Source organism: Bidens hawaiensis, unplaced genomic scaffold (assembly GCF_021521415.1).
Source record: "Bidens hawaiensis isolate Kalapana, Puna unplaced genomic scaffold, B.hawaiensis_p1.1 tig00016783_1, whole genome shotgun sequence".
In the NCBI taxonomy this organism is placed as follows: Eukaryota; Viridiplantae; Streptophyta; class Magnoliopsida; order Asterales; family Asteraceae; genus Bidens; species Bidens hawaiensis.
Genome location: NW_027492545.1, coordinates 41,465 through 49,353, shown reverse-complemented (window position 1 = coordinate 49,353; position 7,889 = coordinate 41,465). Strand labels below are relative to the sequence as shown.

Here is a 7,889-nt window from a genome sequence, read left to right as displayed (position 1 = left end):
AGAACTCCCGCTTCCACGAGCGAAGACTGCGCTCGGTCGCGCAGATCTTTAAACCCTTAATCCGGGTTGTCAACGTGTACCACCCCTGGATGCACCTCCAAGTATAGAAGGTCATCAGGCGGTCGACATAGGGCTCGATGCCCAAAATCCGGCACACCCACTCGAAGTGGCGAATCTTGGCGATCGCCATGGGGTGCAACTCGGTCAAATGAACACCGTGCCTCTCAAGGACACGGTAAACAAACTTTGTCAATGGGAACCTAAGATTCCCATAAACAAAGAATGCAGCATAAACCCCGATCTTGCCTCTGGGGGCATCGTATACCGTCTGATGGGGTTCAGGAAACTCAGGCTCGAGAGACTCGAGCATGAACTTCCTGACGATGTACCGATACAGATCGCCAGGCAGAGCACACTGGCACTCGCCAGCAGTACTCTTGTCATCGACTGTAGATTCGAGATCACGAGACATCTTGTAAAAGAAGAAGAAAACGATTTCGGGAGAATGCTTGCCTGAAAAGGTGAGTATTCGCCGGAAATCGCAAAGAAGATGAAGAGAAGAGTGAAAGTGTGGATTACAAAGAACCCTCTCCCCCTTTATATACTAATCGCAATTAATGCGATGAAATTAATGCGGAAGAGAGAGAAAACGAAGGTGCAATGAAACTATGACACGTGGCAAAAAGCAAGCTGGCAACAGCTGTTGACAGGACGCATACCATTAATTTCGCGGCCACGCGCCCGAAAAATCGCGCCCACGCGCCTGAAAAAGCGTCTGGAATGACCATGTACTGTCACGTCACCATAACTTCCTGCACGATCTGACACAGTCAGAAGAAACCGTCGCACGACGTTTCAGAGTTTTGGACTGTTCTTCTTTCCACCAACTCTTCGAATTTCAAAATTCAAAATTCAAAAAGATTAAAAAGTAAGCGGGAAAATACCCCTTACCTTGGCAAACAAGTAACCGTAAGACGGATGCGGGTACAGTGTTAAGGCAAAACCCTTCACATACCTAGCACCTGAAGGGAATTGAAGCCAAGAAAACCTTGGCAAACAAGTAACCGTAAGACGGATGCGGGTACAGTGTTAAGGCAAAACCCTTCACATACCTAGCACCCGCAGGGAATTGAAGCCAAGAAAACCTTGGCAAACAAGTAACCGTAAGACGGATGCGGGTACAGTGTTAAGGCAAAACCCTTCACATACCTAGCACCCGCAGGGAATTGAAGCCAAGAAAACCTTGGCAAACAAGTAACCGTAAGACGGCTGCGGGTACAGTGTAAAGGCAAAACCCTTCACATACCTAGCACCCGCAGGGAATTGAACCCAAGTATACCTCGGCAACCAAGTAACTATAAGACGGGTGCGGGTACAGTGTTAAGGCAAAACCCTTCACATACCTAGCACCCGCAGGGAATTGACGCCAGGAATACCTTGGAAGTAAAGTAACCGTAAGACGAGCGCGGGTACAGTGTTAAGGCAAAACCCTTCACGTACCTAGCGCTCCGCTGGGAATTGAAACCAAGAAGGATCTTCTGGGCAATGCTTGCGGAAACGGAAATAACATCCACGCATAGCGGGAACGTCGAGAACTACGTTGTTTGAAGCTCCAGGATGGAATTGGTGGTTTTAACATAATTGATCACTATGTTCAAAACTACCAAAACCTCACGGAGAATCCACACAAGTGGGACTCAACGCTCCTGACTTGCGAGGAGGTTACAGACCTACCCGCATCATACCCAAAGACCAAGCAGGAAACTTGGGAATTTCTGCAAGTGACAAGGACTTCCGCGGAAGGAATCCCCATGGAAAACCTTAAAAAACCCTTTTCAAAACCCTTTGCTTAAGTCCAAAAGTTCACCTCACTTTATTAAACACTCATGAGAAGAACATTGGACTGGGGGGACTTGAAGAGGTAGGTCCCAGCAGAGCCCAGTTGGACCCGCAGACTCACCTTGAAGAGGGACGTCTGCGCAGAAACCAACTGGATCCGCAGGACCAACCATGCTCAGAGACGTGACGTCCTTACGCGCAGTACGCAAGCTGTTCCCGCAGGAAATGCCTCCCAATGGTGAAGGACTCCGCCTGTCCCCGCAGCCTCGGATACAAGCCATCAGGGAAGGCCACCCGCGCAGCAAGGCTACACGCACAAGGCACTTAGCTCTCAATCACTCAGTGTCACCTGAGGGAATGAGCAAAGCCGGGAACAATCCCGCACAAGGGCGGGAGGGGGAATACTCCCGCCCAAATAAGCCAGTCCGTACGATACGGGAAGATCTTCTGTACTGTACCTGACGAGGTATGGGAAAAAGATCTGACTAAAGATACGACAGCTTATTGACAACAGTATGGCGAGCAGCATGCTCCTGTACTGTATGTCACTATTAGCCGCTGCCTACTCACCAACTACTGCCATACCACGTGCGTAGCCGGCAGTTGGTGGAAAAGGAATAGTACACAGCAGGCCTGGTCACTATCAGCCGCTGCCTACCCACCAACTACCAGCAGGGCACCCGCGTAGGCCACTGTTGGTGGAACAGGAATACTGTTGCAGCCGGCCACACCTCCTTGGAAACCTACCTTCGGCTATAAATACCACAAATTGTATGATCATCTCATCTTATCTTGTATCATCATATTATACCTGATATCTGCTCTAGCAATCTCTTAATATACACTTATATTTAAAGAGCAATCTAGTCTGATTCTCACGCCGGAGGGTGGTCACAAGGAGGAACCCCCCCCCTTCTCAGTGACAAGCTCACGGTGTCTGTTTTGCAGGTTATCAGAAGAACCATCTTCTCTGGGTCTAACCCCTCGTGGGAAACATCTATCTAACCCCCAGGTTACCAGTAATCTGCCTGGGGTCCGGTTAGTGTTTCTTCAGTTTCCTAGTGGGAAATCACTAATTGTTATAGTTGGTTAGGTTCAGATAATAACATGTTAACCTTATTGGCCTATTGAAATCAACCTTATTAACTTATTGTTGAAACTAATCGATTTCAGTTTACCGATTCCTGTGTAAAAATATGTAATTGGTCTCTAATATGAGGTAAATATCGGTTACAATCAATTTTATACTATGCAGTTGATAACATGTTTTGTTTGTTTAACTGGTTAGAATTTGCACCTCTGGATTCAATTGTTTGTTTAACTATTGTATATATCCATTGTACCCTGGCCTTAAACCAGGGTCGTCTTTGAGGCATGGCAGGGTAGTTGACGGCCATATGCCCGAAATTTTTTTTTTTCAAAAAAAAATTATATGTATTTATATCAAAAACATGTGTATAATCAATGTTTCAACATAATTACATAACCACTAGCTTGGTTTAATGGTAAAGGGGTATGACATTTAACCAAAAGGTTGTGGGTTCTAGTCTTATTTGAGACAATTTTTAAGTTTATTTTTATACAAAAGTTTTTTACACAACTTAAATCATAATCAAATAAGCCAATTTATAATTAAATTGTTTAAACCTAACAAAATGTTTCATTTACTTAAGGCCCAAAAAAATTTTCGTCTTTTCAGAGCCGGCCCTGCCTTAAACCATTGTCTAATTCAACATGACAAGATTGTGAAAGTATATGATTGGTTTTCTTAAAAGAGATCAACGTAGAACTTTTCACACGTGAATAAATGTCAAGAGTTATGTCATGAAATTTAATGAAATATATGAGTTAACAAATTACGATTGACTTGTCAATATTGGTTGCCTAAATTCACCGACTTGTGACTTAGGTCCGAAACTCACCAATCAACAAATTTGTACTTGATTTTATTGTGATGCCAAAAAAAACATATATTCTCTCTCGGTTTTGTAATGTCACTCGCATCCTTTAAGTACTTGTAATTTTACATGAGAATTATTACTCTTATATCGTTTTTCCATCATCGACGTGATTACCACCAAAAATACACAGTATGTACTTCTTTTCATACGTGAAATTTTAAGATTTCTAACGACATTAAAGATTAAGAGAGACTCAACATCATAAGAAAATGGCAATTGAAATCGGGAGAATATGATAACGGACATAAGATCGCGTTGAGTTAAATTTATTTAAGAAGGAATCAAAAGGAAATTTGATTGAGACGTAATTATGTTACACCCCAAAACTCGGGCACATGAATTTTGTTGGATTTACTCATCATACAGGGAAGGACTTAAAAGCTTTAATGTCATACTCTCACATTACACTTTTAAAACTTTGTCAAATAAGAACCTTAACCCAGGACGCCATGCATTATTTCATGTCAAAACAGGTAGAAGATATATTGGGCACTTTCTTCTACGTCTCACCCTCAAAAACACACAAAAAATTGTTGGCTTTTGTTTACAGTTGTAACATGCGCAAAATTTGAAACAATAAAATAATAAAAGTAATAAATGTCAAATAATAACGAGTTGATAATTATTAAAACGATCGAATACTAGCGTCAAGTAACCGAATTGTTTATAATAATAATGACTTTGAATACGTTATTAATTTTAAAGTACAGTGTTCAAATGAATTCAAAGCTAAGGTAGAGGGTTGATTTAGAAATTTGTCAAAACTATCAACAAAACAAATAAGTAATATAAGATATGCTCATGCGAGGGAATTAAATAATGGTTACGCATTTTAGAATTTTTAAAGTATAACATATATATGTATAATAATATAATAAACATGCAGTTAGGATATTTGGATAGATACCATCGTTTTAAATTGCTTATCCCCAACAACAAACATACGGAAACATGCAAGGGTTTTTGAGTTTAGCGATAACTGTCGATTTGGGTATCTCTATATAAGGCTCATTAAACTCCTATATCTCTATGCTAAATTCTGTTGCTCCCTCGCCATCTCTGTCTCATTCGGATCCATCGCCGCCGAGCGAAATCCATCGGAAATCACCACCGTGTACCACCAACGACCGCCACAATTTAGACTGCACTAGCGTCTTCGTTAGTTCGCATCTGGTTCTGGTGGCACACGTCGTGCACCGCCACTCGTTTCAGTTTTCCGCAAGCACTGACCATTCGAGTTACGCCACCGACAACGGACGCGAGTGCTGGAATACGCCGCCGCCGCCCTGCAACTAGCCGGAGAAACCGCTGACACCGCAGCCACCTCTACGCGGGTTCTTGCTGACGCTGCTGGTAGCCAGGCAACCACCGCTCGCTTGCACTCCCTGCTCGTACACGTGAGGTCTTCGCCGCTACCGTAACCTGTTGTTGCCGGGAATCACCGACGCTATCACCATCTCGAGTCGACCTTCCAACTGAATCGCCGTAGAAGGTAAACCCATATCGATCTATAATTGTTTCGTTATATCAGTTAACAAAGGGTCGGCTTAACAACTCTTGGCTAACGGGTTTAAAGAACAAAAACAAAACATATGTTTTAAGATATATATATGTTCGAAAACAAATCTGAAGTCTGAAATAAGAATGCCAACTTTAATATGTTGCTTTTATTTTTTTTTATTTACTGTTTATGAATCCAAAGCCAATATTAAATTATATTAATAAAAGTGGAATTACCTATTTAAGTTATGTTGTGAAGCTTGTATAATGAGTTTTAGTACTAATATATATAATTGGAATTCAACGTAAACAGTTTGATGAATATGAAATAACTACTAAAGTATGTAGTATATATTAATGAAATTGGGGAAATAGTAATTATAATAAGACAATTATATACGTATACAGAGAACATTACCAAATAAATAAAGTGTACATGGATACCAAAGCATAATCTAAATTACAATAATATTATAGGTCCCCGCGACATATAATTCAAGCTTACGGTTACCGCTATTTCGCTTAAAAGGTACGGTTTCTGTTTACTTTTAGTCATAGTATATTAACTCTATTCCGTTACTTCGTAGTACGGATTCTGGTTTCTTTCACTCATAGTATTAATTATATTACGTTACTTCGCAGTACGGATTCTGTTTTTGTTTCCTGTTAGTATTAATTATATTCCGTTACTTTGTAGTACGGATTTTAGTTTTCTTCACTCATAGTACTGGTTCTATATTATATTCTATGTCCGTCACTTCGTAGTGCGGATTTTTGTTATTTTTCAGTTTCAGATTGAGTTCAGTTTATCCGTATGATATGTTTAATATTAAGTTTTTAACATGCAATAGGTTATATATATTTTGTATTCATTGTTGCATGTTCCTGTTCGAATTTAGTTATATGAATTTAGCTTCAGTACTCTGTTACCCGAGCATTTCTGACTTGTCGTTGGGGCGTCAACGACATGGCACTTATCGTGACAGTGCGTAATCAAAGTTCACGGCGTCTCTGAAAGTACTCATGTAGTACCTTGGCCACTTAGAGGCGTATAGATCGATCTTAGCTCCGACTCCTGACTCCTGACTCCTGACTTCTGTTTGAGATGGAACAATGTGTGCACGCCACCCACACCGTCTCCTTGGTGCATGGACTAGCTAGCTGTGTACCCCTCTGTTTAGGCTCTGGGTGCTTCCGTATTACACGACCTATTTATTTTAACATCATCGTCGTGTATTTTAGTAATTATATTTTGTTTCGTTATATTTCTGGTCCGTTTTTGATATGTGTATCTGCATTTGATTAAATTTGAGCATATTCAGATTACGTCCCGATCGTGTATCGGATTATGTTTCGCATCTAATTATAGTTCGGTCTAAAACGTGGTTTTATATCCGCAATAGTTTCAGTTTTATTTCAGTATGTGTTTTGTCTTATGTATGCCTTTACCTGTACTATTGTTCTCTCCGTTACTGAGCAATTTTTGGCTCAGCCGTATTTTCTTGTTTTGTTTTTCTTATATTGTTTTCAGGTAATTCGGGACTCTGGGAAATTAGTGATGAGAGAGAATAATGAAGTTCAAGCTTTTAGGAGTTAATTCATTTTGGTTTAATAATATGACATAGGTTGCATTGATTTTTGTTGTATTTTGGATTGTGGCATTGATTTGATATCGGTAATAGTGATACGTCAGCCTGTTCCGGGTTGGGGTGTTACAATAGTCCTTTATGTTTGTCTAACCGAAATATAAGAGACGTTATAAACATTTAATAGTAAACTCTCAAAAACACTTCCACCGTATTATAAATATCTACATTGCATTTATAACATCATTCATACACAAGACATAATACAAAATATTGTCACTCGTAAAACTTTATCTGTTTTATAGATATCGCGTTTCTCTTTTACTCCTTGACGCATTCCATTCACAAAACATCCATCTTCATCTCAAAACATTTATACACAATATGTCATTATAAATGTTTACCCGATCCTTTAAACACCTTGCACATTTCACGATTAAACCAACACATGAACAATGCGTTGTTTTGTGCAAACAAGTGGATCGCTATAAGAATTGAGCAGTATGTCACATGTTGTGTTGGCTTTTTGCCATCAGGCCCGGTGGTCTATCCTTGCCACATATGACTCGTGTTCCGGTACCCACAAAACACATTATCATCCATGAATAATGTTATACATTCAACCATTAAACATTAACCTAGTTTTCTTATGAAAATACATTTATGTTAATTCCATCTTACAACCTTTTAACCCATTTATTTGACATGTTTGAATAAATAGTTTAGCCGTGTTCAAGTTACACGATTTTAAGTATATTAATAGCCATTAGCAAATGGTTCATGATTTACTAAATTAAAATCCAATTTATCAATTTTAGTTTTCCTTTGCTGAATATATAAACCTGAAATAACTTGCAGTAAAAAAAAATTAGAAGAGGTATATACACCGTACTTCAGGTAATCAATATTTTAACTTGTGAACTAAGCACCAAGCACCAGTGGTCTAGTGGTAGAATAGTACCCTGCCACGGTACAGACCCGGGTTCGATTCCCGGCTGGTGCA

General features: G+C 40.0%; 1 non-coding gene across 1 annotated transcript; it reads left to right on the top strand.

Annotated features, from left to right (window-relative positions):
* The first annotated feature begins 7,818 nt into the window (after positions 1-7,818).
* On the top strand, positions 7,819-7,889 carry TRNAG-GCC (transfer RNA glycine (anticodon GCC)). Its single transcript has one exon. It is a non-coding gene; the product is annotated as a tRNA-Gly (tRNA).